At 39.3% G+C, this 19,975-nt stretch overlaps 1 long non-coding RNA gene across 1 annotated transcript; it reads left to right on the top strand.

The window, feature by feature from the left end:
- Nucleotides 1–13,546: 13,546 nt before the first annotated feature.
- On the top strand, nucleotides 13,547–15,834 carry LOC116169753. Its single transcript, XR_004145064.1, has 3 exons — nucleotides 13,547–13,696; nucleotides 13,741–14,326; nucleotides 15,649–15,834. It is a non-coding gene; the product is annotated as an uncharacterized LOC116169753 (long non-coding RNA).
- Nucleotides 15,835–19,975: the final 4,141 nt, after the last annotated feature.

Below are 19,975 nucleotides of genomic sequence, written 5' to 3'. Positions count from 1 at the left end.
GTTCTTTGAGCTTCCTCTTTCTCAATTATTTGTTGGATACATTTTCTTTAAATAGTTTACATAAATAATTTTCTGTGTGTGTGTTGCATTCCCATAAGTTTAACCTCATGGTCATTATAGGTTGCAATTAAATAAAGACTCATAAACCTTAAATCTATTTATATGCTGACCTCCATCATAAGGAGAGGGAATATCAAAATGCGCTATTGCTACTATAGACCAATATGTTTAAGACTAAGAGTGACTACATAAAACAGGGCGTATATACGGTATACACTGTATTGTAAAACCTTATGAGGGTTGACAACGTGAGCTTGTGTGGAATTAGAATAGAAGTAGGTACTTCATTTGGTTTGAATTACTTAAATATATGACATTAGCCTCATTCTTAACAAACCGCTGGAAATTTCCTAGGACAAGTGATAAATAATGTTTTTTTCCGTGACAATTCAACTCATGTATAAAAAATCGCATAAGCCGCAGTGAAATTGTCACTTTGACAGCGGAAAAAGTTACCTGCAACTTTTCCAGCGACAAATGCACTAGTGGTTTTTTCACTTATTCATTTTCGAACCAATAATCGCATTATCCTTTCCCATATGACTAGTTTGACGTCTGTCAATAATTGATTAGTTTGGTGAATTTCTTTGTTCGTTAAATTGTCCTGCCGAATTACACTCGAGGTTTGTATTTAAACCGAGTAAATTTGGGTTGTGGCAATTCAAATCTGTTTCCTTTTAGCAATTGCACTCGAAAAACTGTCAACCTAAAAATGCTCCACCTGCGGTGTCGCATTTTTATTAGTTGACAGTTTTTCTCGTCTAATTACTAGGCAACACATTTTTATTACCTAAACAACCCAAATTTTCTCGGTAAAATACAAACCTCTTGTGCAATTATAAGTGACAATTCAACTCATGTATAAAAAATCGCATAAGCCGCAGTGCAATTGTCACTTTGACAGCGGCAAAAGTTACCTGCAACTTTTGCAGCGACAAATGCACTAGTGGTTTTTTCACTTTTCATTTTGGAACAATTATCGCATTATCCTTTCCCATATGATTAGCTTGACGTCTGTCAATAATTGACTAGTTTGGTGAATTTCTTGTTCGTTAAATTGTCCTGCCGAATTACACTCGAGGTTTGCATTTAAACCGAGTAAATTTGGGTTGCTGCAATTCAAATCTGTTTCCTTTTAGCAATTGAACTCGAAAAACTGTCAACCTAAAAATGCTCCACCTTCGGTGTCGCATTTTTATTGCACTCTAATTGCTAGGCAACAAATTTTCATTACCTTAACAACCCAAATTTACTCGGTAAAATACAAACCTCTTGTGCAATTATAAGTGAAAAGTCACTTTCATAAAAATAGATGTACTTATGTACTTACTCGTATACCCTAGTCGCATAGTGTAAACATACACTGTACTATCCAAAAAATCGATCATTGTTCTAAGTACAAATGTACATTCTTTTAGGCAATTAGTTTATACACACGTTTTTCCTCTGATGCACATAGTTGACCAAAGGGCTAAAAAGATTTTGGCGAAATTTGTGTTAAAATATGGACTTTGACTTCTTTTCCTTAAAATCCGTGCATGTACCTATTTAGATAGCTAGGGGTAAGTTTAATGGAAGGCTTATCTTCATTTGAAGATTAACCCCCGCAACCCCAGCTACTCTCACGTTAAAATTATGCGTAGTTAGAAACTAAGAAATAATTTACAACTAGGATGCAGAGGATGAAAAAAACTGAATACTGGGCATATGACTCTCAAGTCTCATGGGAGTTGTGGATGAACTGTGCGAAATTAGGGTGTTCAATCAATTTGCGACAAACCCAACGTCATCACTTTCAACAGGTGTAAAAGCCAGGGCCGGCTCAAGGCAAAAGTTACGTGTGAGCAAGCAGCAAGCACTCAAATTTGCGCCTCTGCCCGCCTCGCTAAAGCTTGAATAATGGGAACTTTTCGCAAGCATGTTTTTAAAAATGAAAAGTTTTCGCCTTAAGGCGCATTTTTCATGAATTCATCAGTACACCGGGCAGGTCACACAACGGACAGTTTGTGTGTACACAGGAAAATAAGTTATGGCATAAATATTCTTAAAAATAAGAAACTTAAGAGTGCGTAGTCTGCGCATGCATACCCCTGATGTTTAAAGTATGCGATATGTTTGCCTTTACTAGAAGAATTTAAGAAAATATCTATAAATAAGAAAGTTGACATTGCGTAGTTTGCGCATGCGCACATCTGATTTTTACAATATGCGATATGCTTGTTTTTACTAGAAGCATGTGTGGTTAAAATTTTAAAGAAATATCTCCATAAATAAGAAAATTGACATCGCGCATGAGCACATTAATCGTCAAGATTTTTCTTGGTTGAGATGCCAGAGTTATTAGCTACCGAATCTTGAAAACTGTAGAAGTAGTTAAGGCCTCTGACGGACAGACGGGCGGAGAAAGTGGCCATAATAGCGCCTTCCAACATGAGTTGGAAAATGCGCTAAAAATACAGGTTGTTAATTTATGTCATGCAGATATTTCAAAGGTGGTAGCACTCGTCAAAATAAGAAAAAATGCAGATATGTGCGTGGTCTAAAAGACTCCATTTTTGTTATACAGGGTGGCAAAGTTTTAATTTTGTTCTCGTGTTTTGCGTTTTCTCTCTTATGTTCTGGGAAAATTGTTTCAAATTTGATAGATCAATTATTTTTTAGAATCTCTACAATAAAGTAGGTATCGAAATTGTTGGTCGCAATAGGGTGTTGCATTTTCTTTGTCACCCGCTATAACGAAAACGACGACTTTTAGGCCAAGCATATATTTGCGTTTTTTTCTTATTTTGACGAGTATCATTCCCTTAAATATCTGCATGAAATTAATTAACACCATGTAGAGAGGTTCATTTATTACTAGCCACCATGTTACTAGCGAAGTTCGTACCGCCTATCAGGCAATGTCCCGCTAATTCCAATTCAGCAGAATTGAACATTAGGTTACCTATTTGTAGGTTTATATTGCGTTCTCACATTTTTTGAAAAGCAAAGTTGTACAAAAATGCGCTACAGAGTTTTCCGAAGGGATAACGCGTCTGCTATACAGAGTTGGACTGGGTCACTGGGTCAACTGGGTCACTAAATTAAACTGGGTCACTGGGTCACGTCATACCCTTTTCAGTTAGACCCAGTGACCCAGTTTGACCCAGTGACCCAACTTGACCCAGTTTGACCCAGCGACCCAATTTCACCCGGGGACCCAATCCGACCCAATCACCTACTTTGATCGAATAACGCAGTTAAGTCAGTGCCCTCGGTTCAAGTGTACAGATTATGAAATAAATGCTTAATGCTGGTTTGTTGAAAATAATACTCGATTGCTTGACAACTGCCATTTCTGTGATGTTTGCTTTAATACTGCCGTAAAACTTTCCATGTCCCGAATTGTATTAGAATAATGTTATTTCTTTGCTTCAGGGCTTACCAGTTTGCTTACAGGTGTTCATTCACATTTAATTTTTTTCTACTAGTTAGCTTAATTAGCACAGGCGATAAGTACACAAAAAACGTCAATCTGAACATTTTGGGAGGGAAAGCTGGACTTTGTTGAAATGTCTCAGGTTAGGTGTCCCGAATAACGTACTAAAAGTCCAGATCCCCAACTGCGCTGCTCGTCGTGCTGTGGCACGTTTTTGCCCACCGAAATCAGTTTTTCGAAATGTAGCAGGCTTAGAGAAAAACTTTTGAAACAAAAAATGTTCCTCGTAAAATTTCCTACACGATAGCTTATTTGCAAGTTAGCCTAGACCTAACCGTTAGCCTACAGCGTTCTTTTGAGTAGTCTAATATCGAGTTTTTCGCCAGTCTACCTGCAGTATACACTATTTGAACACGAATTACTTTAGCTACGTCAGCGGAGTCAAATATTGTGTCAGGCAAGCAGACATTTCGATCGTCATCGGTTCGTTCCATAAGGCGGTCGAAAAAAAAAACGCTGCACTCAGTCTCCACGCCTACCGATGCTGTCATCAGGTGCAAAAATGGAGAGGAAACAATTTCTCTCCGATCGGATGGGGTTGGCACATACACAGTGCAGAACTTCTGCCTACACCGATGACCGCTGCGCCTAACTACTCCTGACGAGTTGCTGAATTTAATTTCATGCGCTTGTCAAAAAGGATGCTTATCTGCATGTTCGTACAGAAAAGCAGGTGCGTCCTGATAGAAGACTAAGCACCGATTTCTGTTCAGTTCTCTTCGAGGTTCTGAAATTCAGAGATACGTACTCATTTCTCTTTCTTCTCTGTGTTACAGGACTGAAATGTTCCAATTTACGCTCCGGGTGTATGGGTCTTTCATGCCTCAATGCTGAGGTACAAGCTGAGGAAGAGTCACACTTCGACGACAGTATGGACTCCGATGTCGAAACTACTCTGCATTCGGATGATGACATTGCTGTTGAGTCGAACGATGAAATGTATATAGAATTAAGTGATTATAATTTTGAACTGTAAATAAGAAAATACGTATGCTTCCAGAATCTTAATGAAATTTCTTAAACTAACGTTCAAATCGGCTATCCTATGGTACAATAAGTGAGAAGTATGTTTTTCATCAATAAGTACAAAAAATCATCAAAGAACTCAATATTAGACTACTCAAAAGAACGCTGTAGGCTAACGGTTAGGCCTGGGCTAACTTGCAAATAAGCTTTCGTGTAGGAAATTTTACGAGGAACATTTTTTGTTTCAAAAGTTGTTCTCTAAGCCTGCTACATTTCGAGATATTAACGAAAAACTGATTTCGGGGGGCAAAAACGTGCCACAGCTCGACGAGCGGCGCAGTTGGGGGTCTGGACTTTTAGTACGTTATTCGGGACACCTAACCTGAGACATTTCAACAAAGTCCAGCTTTCCCCCCCAAAATGTTTAGACCGATGCACTTACCGCCTGTACTAAATGAATAATGCAAATAAATCTTTTCTCTAAATACTTTCATTGACTACTTGACTACAAACTATAAACAAATGCATTTGATTTTTTTAGGTATTAGTTCTCTTGAATGAAATTGGGCTACATGCTTGTTGCCGAATATTATTGAGGAAGTTTTTTTTTTAAATTAAAAGTTACTTGAAATTGTTTTGAATGATACCTAACAATAATTTAATTACTGGGCCACCGGGTCAAGACGGGTCACTGAGTAAAGCTGGGTCAAGATGGGTCACTGGGTCAAGCTGGGTCACCGGGTCAAGTTGGGTCACCGGGTCAAGCTGGGTCACCGGGTCAAGCTGGGTCAAACTGGGTCACCGGGTCAAGCTGGGTTACCGGGTCACTGGGTCAGTAAACTAACTGGGTCACCGGGTCACTGGGTCACTCTATGCTTGACCCAGTCCAACTCTGCTGCTATATATGAATATGCTTCCCGTGTACGGATTTTTACGTCTGTGGTCCGTCAATCATTAAACATGAGTAATTATTACTCCCCTTCTTGTCTGCGGCGTAAGCGACGGGTTACACCGCTTACGCCTAAAGCAGGCCCTGTGCAAAACTGACTAATGTATCTACCGGGTCAGTCATAAAATTCTGGAAAAGAAAAATTTCGTCTAAAACGTGTCGGAAGTGAAAATAACGGCAAAAATAAATAAAAATAAAATACATGCCGGAGAAGGGAGTGTTGAAAGAGGTACTACTCACAAGGTGAACATCAAGTATATCTGAACAAGTATAAATTGTGCACAACTCTTGTGCAGATAAAGCGCATTTTTTAAAGCTTTTGTTTTGACATAATCAATGGATATATTTCTTGCAGACGTCTCAATCGCCCTTTGTGAGTACCCTCTTCCGACAATCCGTTCTGGAGGTATAAGGGAATATACCCGATCACGATAAGAGGTCGAGGAGGAGGACTATGGTTGGTAGAAATTAATTCCTTGCGTTGAGACCTTTCATTAGAGTACCATGAAGGATAAAACTAGTTCCACTCCCCCCCGTATTTTGATGAGGACAGAAAGAAGGGCAGTAGTTGGTAGAAAACGGTTCCTTTCGTTGAGACCTTTAATTAGAATACAATGAGAGATAACATTAATTTTTAACCCCCCCCCCCCCCAGGCCCCGTCGCTCACTGATCTCGAAAAAGAGTCGCACGGGAAAGTTATAGTTTGTACAAACCAATTTATTTCTATGAGACCTTTCATTAAAATACCATGAAGGGTAGAACATGTATTCCCCCCCCCTCGCAATTTTTTAAAGTTTAACTTGGCATCACTAATGCGTATGCAAAATATGAGAACAATTGGTTGTCGTATGTAAAATATGCACGTTTTACTTTCAAAAACAGCATCTCAAGAAATAATTTCGGGGGGGGGGGGGCTTTTAGACAGCGAAATTTGATGGCCGCCTAGCACACCTTCAAGGTATAGAATATCTACTGTAAAAAAAATACCAGGACTCTAGGACCATTCCCTTAGAAGTAGTTCGAAACGGCAGAAGTGGGTCCGAACGGACGGACAAAACGCAAACAATAGCACATTTTTTTGAATTCTTAAAAAATGCGCTAAAAATAACATGTATGCGTAACTGAATAATTGTCAATCTCATTTCAGAGTAGGTAGTAAATATGCTCGTAAAGATATCAGCAAAGTTATCAAACAGTTTGTTTTCGTTGGACCGGAAGTTTTAGTTTTGAAATTTAGATATCCTGTTGATAAAAGCTACACTTTTAATTGAAACTTCCTCAGACTCGTCTATAGCATTTAATAATTACTGAAAAGCGTTATTGTACACCTCAATCTCGCTGTTATCATACAAGACAGCTCTGACCTCGCATAACATTTTTGAGGACCATTTTCATGACATGAGTAATAGCCTTTGACTTTATGTAAAGTTAATGGTATAGCTAGCATTGCCGCAGTAATTTGAATTTTAATAACAATATAGGAGAATACACAGACAGTAACAGATCAGTACGTATGTAAAAAAATACCTTTCGGCTCGGCCGACCAGGTGTAGGTTTCTTGTAACAAAAAGCCGTCTCGGGAACCGTATTTACGAAGGACCATTTCTGCACATATCAATCCGACAGCTTCTTAGTCTATAAGCATTTATTATTATAACAGGAAAAACAAACTTAATCAAATAAATCCCTCATTTGCTTGCCTTTAGAATTAACTAAACATGTGGTGTGTACCATTGAATGCTTTTTTGCTTAACGCGCAATTTTTTCTTTAATATTAATTACATCTATTGCAAGAAAACTGTGGATTTTGAATGCATAAGTTCTTCGTGTACCAAAAATCAATCAATACACATTTGATTTGACATCTGATAATTTGAGGTTGACGAACTGCCAACTTCGAGATGAAAAGTTACAGAAAACAATGTTACAATGGAAGTCTTTGTGATACTGTTTTTGCCGAAAACAGTTGTACAAAAATCTCATTGTAACACCAGTGTCGTAACTTCATTTTAGAGGCCCATCTTCAAAAATATTTATTTACCCGCCGTGAACAATGATCCAGAATTTTTTTCGGACTGTAACTATAAACTGTAAAAGTAAGCATGTGCATGGCCCTTCGTTTTTTTCCAATTTTTATCAGGATTTTGTATAGACGAATTAAATTTTTGTACATTTTTTTCCGGGGCCCCTTTTATGTCGGGGCCCGTCCTCATTGCGTACCTTTGAGGCATTGTAGTTACCCCACTGTAGTAACACCGAAATAGAAAATAGTATATTAAGAAACAAGTGTATAATCAAGTCTTTAAAGCCACGCATCCAAAAAAGTACGCGACCGTATGGGCGCCGCCATTTTTACACCCTTTGTGTCGCATTTTGTTTATGTTTTGGGTTAAGTGTTAACCTTAACACGTGAAATGACTTGTATAGTGAAAGATTGCAAGAACATTCGCCGCTTCAAGCCGAAGGACATCACTTTCCATAAGTAACGGAATAAAGACGCAAGAAATTGAATTAATGAGAAATACTTCAGGTTTCCACGCCACGAACACAGATTACAACAATGGTTGATTGCTCTAGGGAGGCAGGATTTAGATTTGAAGACTACCCAATATAAACAGATCTGCTCGAATTTTGAAAAAAAAAGGATTTTTACATTAAGGGGGAAGAAGTTCGTCTTTCATGGCGAACGGACGTGTTTTCAGCCAGCTCCGGCTGATTTTAGTGGTATTTGTGTTTGTATATGTTTAAAATGTATTATGTCTCGTTCAGCCGGGTCGGGCAAAAATTTGTAATTGTTTAGTGCTTATTTCATCGAAATCGGGTGAGTGGTTGAGTTTTTACGAATTTTTTACAGTTTTAAGTTTAATCTCAAAATTCATAATGCGCGGGAATAATTAAATCGCGAGAAGACAAGGCAGGAACCTCCAATCAACAGGACAAAATATGGCGTAAAGTTAAGATAAGTGCTTGCTTGCTTACTTACTCACTTACTTACTTAGATTAGAATTAAGGCTAAATTTAATTTAAAATTGAACAAAAGAGAAAAGATAGAATAGAGAGGCGCAAGTCACTGGGAGCTACATTGAATATACCTACTTCGAAGCGGGGTGGAACAAATTGACCCTTGGAAAAGGAAACATAAACTTGTCAACCGGAGACATATAAAAAAAACCGTTGCTATAAATTACAATATTTAAGCTCTCAAATTTCGGTCTAATAGGCATGATTGACAAAAAAAAGGAAACCTTTCTTACCTAATTTAAGCGGCTATTTTCCTGTTTTTTTACACTTTTTTACTCTCGTTAGTACCTTTAGTTTATAGTCTCAGAATAGAATATACGGGGTGGCCAAAGATAGACTGAAGGGGCGCGTCTCAGTGACATAACAACTAACTTAACTAAACTATCTCTCCTAGATATCTCTTTTAGCGATCAACAAACAGCACCCAAACCAGAATTAAGACCTTACTGACAAGTATCAGCGATCAAATAGAAGTGCGATCAAAAGAATACATCCTAGAATGCATCAGTATAAATAAGGACGGGGACTGCCTGTTTGAAGCGATTACGCACCAACGGAGTGGATTGCCAGTGACATCAGAGCCTCACAGGAAATTAACCAAAAGATTAAAAAAGAAATCAACGCATACATCAGGGAAAACCTGGAAGATTTCTACCCACAATTGGTAGGAGACGTAGACGGATAGGCGGAGGGAAGGAGAGAACCAGCAGAGTTACGGAAATCGTAATCAAGAAGCACCGAGGCATTGAAGTGGAGAAATTTGAAGGAAAAGCAAGAGTAGGTATATCCATGACCCAAATCAAAATGAAAATAGGAAGACTAATAATCACAGGATGCCACATCCCCTCGGGCAAAAGAAGACAGGCGGAACTCAGAAATCGAAGTGAAACAACAGAAAAAAGTGCGGAAAGAACCTGGGTATCATACTACGCGACTTCAATACGCAACTAGGCAGCAAAAAGGGGGAAGGGATACCATATCTGGAAAAGATCGACGAAACGCTCAAAGAAACAACAAGGAAAACACTAGGGAAACAGAAACCGTCCATGTGACCGAACAGAAAGCGGACCAAAACCCACACTAACCTGAAACAAAGAAGGAGCTAAGGGAAGTCAAGGAAGAAGAAAACAGAGCCTATGAGCAACACGAAATCAAGGAATTCGCCGAGTTCGCGGAGAACATCGCCAAACTCAGACCAATGAAGAGGAATGTGCAAACGTAATGGTATAGGCACATCAGAAAATACAAAAGGAGGAAACAAGGGGGAAACAGGAAATAATATATACCAATGACAGCGTGGGCGATGCTGGGACTACCCAAATTCCTAATCAACAGAACCATAAACGCGTGGCAAAGGGAGTATACTAGTATACAACGGTTTTGGAAGAAACCCGAACACCAAAAGAAAACCAGGAGGATCAAACAAGGATGTCCGCTTCCCCAAGGCTCTTCGCGATAGCACTTGACCACGCTATAGAACAAACAAGGATGGTGGTGACGAACCTTAGCACAGGCGGCCAATTACTACCACCGACATTACTGGCATACGCGGACGATCTACTTGTAATCGCGGATAAATTATGACACTGAGGACTTCGTCCAGGCCAGCGAGGTACCAGGTACACCTGGAAATGGTGGACCTACAAATACACAATGAAAAGAGCTACATGATAATAGGAGTGCCAAGAAACAACACCCCCAGTACAAAGAAGGAGAGAAGACCATAAAGGAGATAACCATGAAGCACAAGATCAAATATCTGGGAACGTACATAAGCAGCACTCTCAGCAGGCACAATGCAGTGCAAGACTGAATAACCAACGCATTCAGAATCACACACGGAATCTGGAACTTCTTACGAGAGAAGAAAATACCGGGCAGCTGGAAAATGATTTACAACACGAACATAGCACCGGCAATGTTATACGGATAACACTTCAGCGCTAACAAGGAGCAACAGACGAACATTCAGGAGGGCGGAGTGGAAGGCACTCAGGATACTGAAGAAAACAGCAACCTCACAAGAAAGCAGAGAAGAGAACTACTAGAGGGAAAGACGATTACCAGGAGACTGAAGATGAGGCAGATGAGATACTGGACATACCAACAAGAGGAACAAAGACCATTTCATACGGGCTGCCAAGATTCTGTATGCCTCGGAATGGAAGGTAAGCCGACCCTGCCACACATGGAGTACCACCATAAACCAAACGGTAGAGGTCTCGGGGATTACTATGGGAAGAGACGAGCAAAGACACACATCAAGGAAGAAAGAAAGCAGAAGAATACTGGAGGTGGAGGAAGAAGCCAAGGGGAGGAGGAAAAGGGGACAGAAAGTAACGCAGGGAGAGGACAACAATAAAAAGGGCCTAACACGAGGTAAAACAGGGAAGGGAACGGGATCAAAGGATAGGAACATCGGAAGCCAATGAACGCCCGGAGAAGAAACTATCACTAGAAAGCAGAGTTCCCTCTAAGGCAGAATACCAGTGGCGAAGCTGTGGCCGTACCCGTTCGGGTCGGATAACACCCAGTTAGCCGCCCCCCCACAACCCCCCCAATCCACAAAATCCACCACATTGTTTGGCATATGTCGCGGCCCAGCGCGATGGCAACAAAGTAGTGGAGAAACGTCCCTGATAGTGTCTACCAGGGACGCATCCTCACGACAGTTGACTAAATCCTGGGAGAGGCGGCGACGCCAGGCATATGTCAAAGTTTCAAGTTTCAAGTTTCAAAAAGGATTTTTACATTAAGGGAAATCATTGTCATTTAAAATTAAACACAGCCCCAACGTTATGCTTAGGGAAAACGGAATTCTTAATGCAACCTTCCACATCACAGGAAATAACAACCCCGCTGAATGTGATAGAAAAAGCAAGGTTTTAAAATTTATTATTATCGTAGGTTACCTTTTTTCATTATATTTTTTAGAGGTTTACAAACACCCAATGTCTCCGTGATAATGCCTCAGGAAAACCTGTCAACTTCAAGAGCTGTGGAAATTTCTCGGTAATAAAAGTGATGATGTCTTGATCAAATTATCTTAAAGTTTTTACAGAGAGGTATCAACTATCACATCAACCGGCAGTTCTGGGAGAAACCAGGAAAGGGTAACGCAAACGAATAAATATACAAAAGCAACACTTATACCCGTATGAAAATAGTGACTACGTTTTTTGCCTTTGTGCTAACATACAAGTTTTAGGGATTCCCCGCGAAAAATAAAATATAAATATGAACATTTGAGAAGGCAACAGCGGCACTCCAAACGAAAATTGAATCAGGCCACAAGGACTATCCACAAATTAAAAACAAAGGTAGTCTCCTTGCAGGGGATTATTCTAGCCCCGAGACAACAAAATTTACTTTCGGAACATGGTATAAAGCATTTGGAAAAATCGTTTGACGATGTCCCACGTCTCTTGTTGCAACGACAAATGAAAAATCTGCAAAATCAAACAACAACCAGAGAAAGCTATCCATCAGCACTTCGAGAATTTGCTCGCACTTTACATTTTTATTCGTCCAGAGCGTATGAGTAGGTATGTACGAAATACATTTGCGTTAGCACTTCCTAGTCAGTCCGTGATACGAAGTTGGTATAGCAGTGTAGATGGTTCGCCAGGCTTTTGTGCACCAGCTTTCGATGTTCTTCAATATAAAGTGAACGAAGCAAGAGCACTTGGGAGGGAAGTTAATTCGCTCTTTAATGATGGATGAAGTGGATATCCAAACCCAAATGGAATTTACTGCCCAAAAAGTATGGGGTTATGTTGATGTTGGCTCAGGGATTAACAAATTCGAGCTAAAACCAGCTAAACAAGCCCTAGTTTTAATGGTTGTCTCATAACTCACATTGGAAAATTCCAATTGGATATTTTTTAATTGCATCGTTAACGGCAGTTGAGAGGGTAAATGTGGTGAATGAGGCACTAGTGAGGCTTTATGAGTGTGACATTGTCGTCACTAGCTTGACCAATGATGGTCCCAATTGTAAGAACCATATTTTAGGGTAGTCCTTAATAACGAAAAAGTACAATGTCAACGCAACCCCTATTTGATAAATGTGGCAAGCTGACTGGTCAAGTATGCGCGATTCTGCACATATGGGTGGGTGCAAGGGTCTTAAGGGATCGTGTTAAGGCAGTTAAGTTGCGTACGCGCTCTGGTCACGATCGTAAGGGATGCTAAGTAGAGCATCGGAAGTAGTAGTCAGTTTGGTGTAATAGCCCTTTAATGTGAGTGTCTCCCATGTGTTGGTGGTGAGTGTCTCCCACGTGCAGGTGGTGAGTGTATTGTGCAGGCCATCGTGCTGGTCGTGCTTTGTTGTTGGGCTATGGTAAAACCCCTGGCAGATATCCGGATATATTCCTAGGCTTTTAGAGTGCATTATGTGCATGTGCCTATGACGCGGTCCCGCGGGTAGCTCCCGTCGCTTATACCTCTGAGTGATCTACTCGCTCGAGTAGATCATGGTGTCGACCCAATACGAAACATAAAGGCCTCATTGTTAACACAAACAGTTCGGGGGTGAGCTCGACCTGGATGTCGTTCCCAGGTAGGGCAATGAGCAACATAGATCGACGTTAATGATCTATTGGCCGAGGGTCCTAGTCAGAGGGCCAAGGCGGGATGTGTATCCTAAATAATACACGTGCGCGCGGCGTAACCCTTTCCCAAATAGGTATGAGCTCCATCTTAACCCTTCAAGAAGCCATCTCCAACGACGCATTCAACCCCAATCGCCAACCGGAGTGTTCGAAGATTCAGGAGAGCTTAGTTCCATCAAGGGGCTAACGCCCCCCCGGTGAGTTACTTAATTAATTGGCGAGGATCGCGGTTAAGCAGTCGCGATATTTGTTTACATGACCCTTGAGCGCGGGAGACGCCAGTCAGACTGAATGCTGCCATGCCAGCCCCTTATGCGTATATTACAGAAGGACGTTTCTAATGAAAGGTGAGTTTACAGTAGATTTGTCGGATCTTATTAGTGACTTCTGACCAACAATTAGCTCCAATTTAATTAGTGACTTCCCTTGTTGTTATATAAAAATACCCATTACACAATGTACATTTCAAAATGTTATGTGAACTGGGATGTCAAGTAGAGGATCATCATAACATGCAAACTTGGTTTACACATCCGGCAAACCCGGCGGAAAAAGTCTTTGCCATTATGGATGTGTATCATTGCTAAAATTGATCCGCAACATGTTGGGTACGTTACAAGTTATTGACACGCCTGATGGCCAAGTTTTGTAGCATTTTATTGAAGAATTATATAAAATTCAAGAAGAGGAAACACTCAACTTTGGAAACAAATTGAAAAAGCTCCACATTCAGTGGCAAAGGCAATAAATGAAAGTAAGTCTGTGCACAGTTTCTTATTTATTTATTACATAATAACATTTACTGCTTTAAGTCACCTTAGCAGCTCAAACTTTTTCAGTTCGAGTGTTGCTGATGCATTGGAATTTCTTGGTGTAGATATGAAACATTCCAAATTTCACGGAGCCCTGCCCACAATCGCCTTTATTCCCAGAATAAATTATTTATTTGATTTGTTGAATTCAAGGAGCCCTTGGGGATATGGGTACAAAGTTCCTCTGAAAGAGAGTAACTAGTCACTATGGTATCCGTTTATAAAAGATAGTATTAACTACTTATTGGCCTACACAACTACAGAAGGGAGACCATTGTACATGACTCCAAGAAAAACACCAATTTTGGGTTTTGTGATTAGTGCAATTGGAATATTTGAATTCCAAATTGAAGAGAAACATCGGCTCGAATACATTTTGATGTATAAATGCAGTCAACATCTTGAAATGTTTTTTTCGTGTATAAGGTAGGTGTATACAGGGTGTTACATGACAGTATGTAAAAAAATTGGGCGATAGAGGGGATCAAAACAAGCACTTGTTCCAAATAAACCGAGGTGCCCTTTTGTAGTAGGACTTTTGAAAAAAATTTTAGCAAAATCGGGAAGGGCAAACCCGAAAAGCTATTCAAAGACGTGCCACCCATCTTTGTAACTGTTATGGTTGTTGAGAAAAAAATTAAAAAGAAATGCAAATTTCTCTACATTTTTGAGGGTGGTTCCCAAACGAAACTCGTTGGGCCCTCGGTTTATTTGGAAGAAGTGCTTGTTTTCATCCCCTCTACCACCCAATTTTTTAGCGCATTTTTGCAACAATTTTTTTTTGTAAAAAGTAGCTTTTAATCTCACTTTGGCTGGCTGGCTGGTCGGCTGGCTGGCTGGCTGGCAGTAAATGCGCGCCCGTAGAAAAACGCTTGTAAAAAGACAAGGAGTGTACATGTAACTATCGGGGCCGTGTAATTAAGAACGTTAGGGATGGGGCTACAAGATTTGGAGTCGACGACATCTGGACGCCATCCCCGAGCGTATTATACTAACCTGGAGATTTTTCAGTTTTTATCTATCTTCTTCTACAGTTTTTCTCCGATTGTTTTCAAATTGGTGTCGTCGGGAAGATCTTGTCAACGCGCACAACTCCTGCGTCGCGGAATTTTGTTTTTTTTTCCTAGGGGCGACATAAACCACCTTTTGCGCGGCGCGCTTCGAGGGGTAGACGACTTTGGGCGCCCAAAAGTTTCTTACAGCGCGAATCGCGGTCTCTCTTTCTCGTGTCACTAATAGAAGGTCGAGCTATGTGAAGTACCCAAAAGTTGAATACGATTTTATGCCGGGATTTTAGCGAAATCTACCAAAATGTGAATTACGAATGAACGGGACGTCGGAACTGTGTATCGACAAAGGGAATGTGGTAAACCCCGACGAGATCTTACTGATGGTGGAGTCGAAACTTCAAATCCGAATTGTTGCGGGTGATCAGAAGTGGGTGTCGACAAAGGGAATATGGTAACCCCCAAAGGATTTTACTGATGGTGGAGTCAAAACTTCAAACGCGAATTGCGAGTGCACGGTAAGTGAGAAAATGGTACCGACAAAGTGAACGTGGTAGCTTTCGGCAAGATCTTATTGATGGTGGAGTCAATATTGGCTAATAAAACACTGATCTGCCACACAAAAATGCGCTGAAGTCCCTTCGATCTCACACGAGGACTTTGATCATTTTTTTTACATACGGTCATGTAACACTCTGTTTTTTATGTAATATAGAAATTTACAATCAGTATTATCTCTAGAGCTCGCAATGGTTGGAACAATAACCCCACTGCAATGCAATTCATGTATTCCTTTCGGAAATTACTGCTATTTACAAAAGTCGAAGGGGAGGAAATTGTAGTATTGGATTTATCAACGGTCCTAGAGTACCAAGTACGAGGTCTTCTTCCAAAGTTAATGAAACTTTTGATATATCTCTTAGCAAACAGTGCGGTTTGGAGGACAGCAATTGTATTGAAGAACATGATTATGATATGCCAATCATTGCGATAAATGATATGTCTGCCAACATAATCACTTATATAGCTGGATATGTTATAAAAATGGTTCAAAGGACATTTAAATGCCCAAAATGCTTAGGAGAATGCTCAATTGATTTTGACCAACAACCATTAGAGACAAATTATAAATTATTGTTAAGGAAAAAAAGAGGTGAGTTGAGTTTTGTGGTATGTTGATGTTCCATGTCTATTGTAGGAGCACTCCATATTCCATCTCAGGGTGTTGTAACCATTTGCACCGCAACAGAAAGCTACGTAAGGATAGTCATGTACATAACCAAAGAGTCTATTCCTACTGAAAACACATTCTTTCACACATTTATTACAGCAGTGTCGCAGAAGTTTTATCCACAAGATTGATTTCCCTCTTTGGAGCAACATTCTTCAAATTTCCAATTTACTGAAGTCATAAATTTTTATTAATTCAAATTATTGTAAAATCTTACGCAAAAATACGATTTTTTAATTTATCAAAACGTTATATTTTTTACGCGCTATTTCAATTTCAGTTTATAAAATTTCATTTCAATGCTTTTCTAAATAAGAAAGTTGCAACTGCGCATGCGCAAATCTAAATTTTGAAACTAACGGTAGATTTTCCTTTGTTCCAAGCGCCTATGTATCAAATTTCATGTAAATGCTTCCATAAATAAAAAAGTTGGCACTGCACATGCGCAAAACCAAATTTTGAAACTGGCGTTTGATTTTCGTTTATTCCAAGTGCCTATGTATCCAATTTAAATTTTTTTATAAATAAAAAAGTTTGCAATTCGGTTTATCAATGGTCAAGATGCGAAAAGGGCACTGTTAATTTTGAATCGATTCGACTCAACTGTTGGCATTGTGTATTATATGGCTGAAGCTATGCTCACATTGAATTTCATGCAATTCAGTTCATAACTAACGGAGATGTCAAAGGATCGGACATTTCTAAACAAAGTTATCGTTTACACGGACAGATAGAAGGACAGACAGACAAAGGAACAGACGGACAGACCAACAGACAAACATCAATACAAACTTATAAACGATCTCTAGGATCGTTAATAAACGACAAAAGTGTAAACTTATGGAACATGTAAAAAACGGTTTTTTGTTTTTTTTACAATAACTTTTTTAACAATAAACGCAGAAAAAATTCCTTCCTTGGTGCAAGCCACCACCATAACGAACCAAATAGCGAGTAGTAGTAGAACAATAGCTCTTAAGGTAAAGAACTAGTAGCGTCTCAACGAACGAGCGGACGGCCGGACAGACGGACGGACGGACGGACAAAGTGGCCACAATAGCGCATTTTTTTATTTTTGTGGAAATGCGCTAAAAAATTATTCAATGCGCCGCACATCATCAATCATCAATCAATCACATTATACTAAATGTCAGAAAGATGCAAAACTTGTGATGAACTGCAAATGCGCCGCGTTGGAGACTATCTGCGTTAATTTATATAAAACGGCATCTGTTTGAATGCACTTAACGAACCTGCATTTAGCGCACTGCAGGTAAAGGATGCAGTTGCAGTGGTGTAGAGTTTATTCATAATAACGGTTGTATTACTTACTCTTATTTGAATGAGGAAGTATCACGTAGTTCTCACGAGTGGTAGGTAGCCAACGCGTTGAAAAATTGCGAATCAACAGAGTTCGTTTTAATTGAGACAAAGAAACCTGTGGTTTTGCAGTTATTAAACCGTGTAGTATCCAAGGTGTATTGGAATTAGAACAACGGTAGATTGCAGCGGACTTGCTTAGAAAGTAGACTTTCTTAACTAATAATAGATTCGGCCCGTTATATTTCATAATTAATACGTTCGTTATTGTATTATACTAATTAGACAACATCAACAATCCCCTGTCGTTTCGTAATTCTTTATACTGAAATAAATGACGAATATCAACATTTCAAATTGCGGCAGGTTGATACAGAATTCATAGTTTTTTAACCTGCTATCATGTTGCATGAAGCTATTCGGATTGTACGGACTGAGACGCCAAATTTGCGACAGTTGTAAAATGTAGATTGCCAATTTCAAACGGAATAAAAACATTTAATCAAGTTAAAAAGGTACATATGTACCGTGCGGACGATGATGATTAGCGATAGCCCATTTTTACACGTAGATGGTATACGGACCACTTTTACTGTTTCTTCTCCTGAATGATAGGCAAGACTGAAAGTGAAAAACATTGTACTCCTCGAGGTTGGGAATTGTTGAATAGTAGGTGTAGGTATTCCATTTTGCCGTTTTGCCGCTAATGATTAATGAAATCAAATCCTTTGGTCTAATAAGATTGACACTACAAAGGGATTTGTCATGTGTGATGCCATTAATAACTTTTACCCAAAATCGTCATGAAACGTTCATTTTCATGCCTATTTTATGTCAGGAAAGTTTAGTTTCCATGACAGAGGCAGACCGGACTACTTTTCCTGCCGCCTGTTATTTTACCGGCCGCACCTGTCACTTTATCCGCCGTACCTGTCACTTTTCCAGCCGCCCCTGTCACATTGCTAAATGTCTATAATGGCTCCTGTCATCACTGACATATTGACATTAATCAAATGTTCTCTATATGAAGATTGAAATTTTACGAAATACGACTTCGGGTAATAGTTATTTACATAAAAGTCATGAAAGTGGTTGTTTACGCTTGACGCGGAGGCTTATTGAAAAGTACGAGTGCGCGTCCTCGTATCTCTTTAATGCCTCCAAGTCATGTGGACTCACTTTCATGACATATTATGTATAAAGTTTTACCTGAAACCGCAACATGTAGATAACTTTTCCAAATTAAATTATTCATATGTGTGAAATTTTGATACCTAATCGCGCATGCTTAAATCACATTATTTAATTGTTTCCATAGAGATTTCAAAATAATTAAAACAATCAGTGTCATTTTTAGTGCAGTTTGCAGCTTATGCTTTGTACTTTTCAACTACAGTCTTTATAACTAAGTACAAAAGCAGGTATCAGTGAAGAGTACGCGAGACGTTGTTATAATGTAGCCGAAGCTGCGGCCGCCGTAGTGCAATATTCGCTCCCCACAAAGTCAAGAAAGAAGTACGAAAAGGCGTACAAACCTTTTAATGACTGGCGCAAAACTAAAGGAATAATTACTTCCACACATATTCCATTAATTGTTAGTAATTAAAAAACCATTATCCTTTGTGTAGGTATATTAATATTTAAAAATATCCACATAGTCTGCATCATATTATAATTATCGTTGATTGAAAAACTTATTCAATGAACGATTTAATTGTTATTTTGCATGTACTAGGACTGCAATGGGAATCAGGCAAAAATATTACAGTACTAGTCAGGTAAAGATCAACTTTCTAATGTCAAAATAACCCTGAAATTTAGATTTTCTTGACGGTTTCAGGTAAAATTTAATGCAAAACTGGTCAGTAAAATGATAGTACTTGACTCGGAAATTAAATTTAAAATTAGTGAGATATGGGAAACAATTTTTTCTAGTCAGGATCGCTGTCGAGGAGTGTTGGGATTCATGCGAAGCATTGGAATTTTAAATGATCTGTGATAATCTGTGATATTATGCGAGGCATTGGAATTTCGAATGAAATGTGATATTCTGTAGTATGTATGTATGTTGCTTAGTTCTTGTTCGTCGTACTTGTCTATATCTGTGTAAAAACTCTTCAAATAAAAGTAATAAAAATGGGTGATAGGCAAATGGCCTCAGCAGCCGAAGCCTTAGGTGGGGTTTTAGTGGGTATTCCTAGCAAATGGGAGAGCCCCACACTACTCTGGAACTTCCTTCTAGTGTGCATAAGGAGCATTTCCCCACCTATACAAAAAAAACAGAGTAGGTATTTAAGAACTGCCTCACTTGTTCCCAAATGGAGTGAGTTCAAGCAACTACTAAGTAGCAGCTTGGTCTTCCACTCAACCCAGTTTGATTACTAAATAACATTAATTATGGCATTACGATGAAAAATTTTAACGGGACAATTAAATTATAATAAAAATAGAAGCTTATCGAGATTAATTTTTATTTAAGAGGTGTATTGATTAAGTAGATAGGTATAGTTTATGTAG

Source organism: Photinus pyralis, unplaced genomic scaffold (assembly GCF_008802855.1).
Source record: "Photinus pyralis isolate 1611_PpyrPB1 unplaced genomic scaffold, Ppyr1.3 Ppyr1.4_LG4, whole genome shotgun sequence".
NCBI classification, from domain to species: Eukaryota; Metazoa; Arthropoda; class Insecta; order Coleoptera; family Lampyridae; genus Photinus; species Photinus pyralis.
The sequence above is the reverse complement of the archived record's forward strand: the minus strand, read 5'-3'. Positions and strand labels throughout refer to the sequence as shown.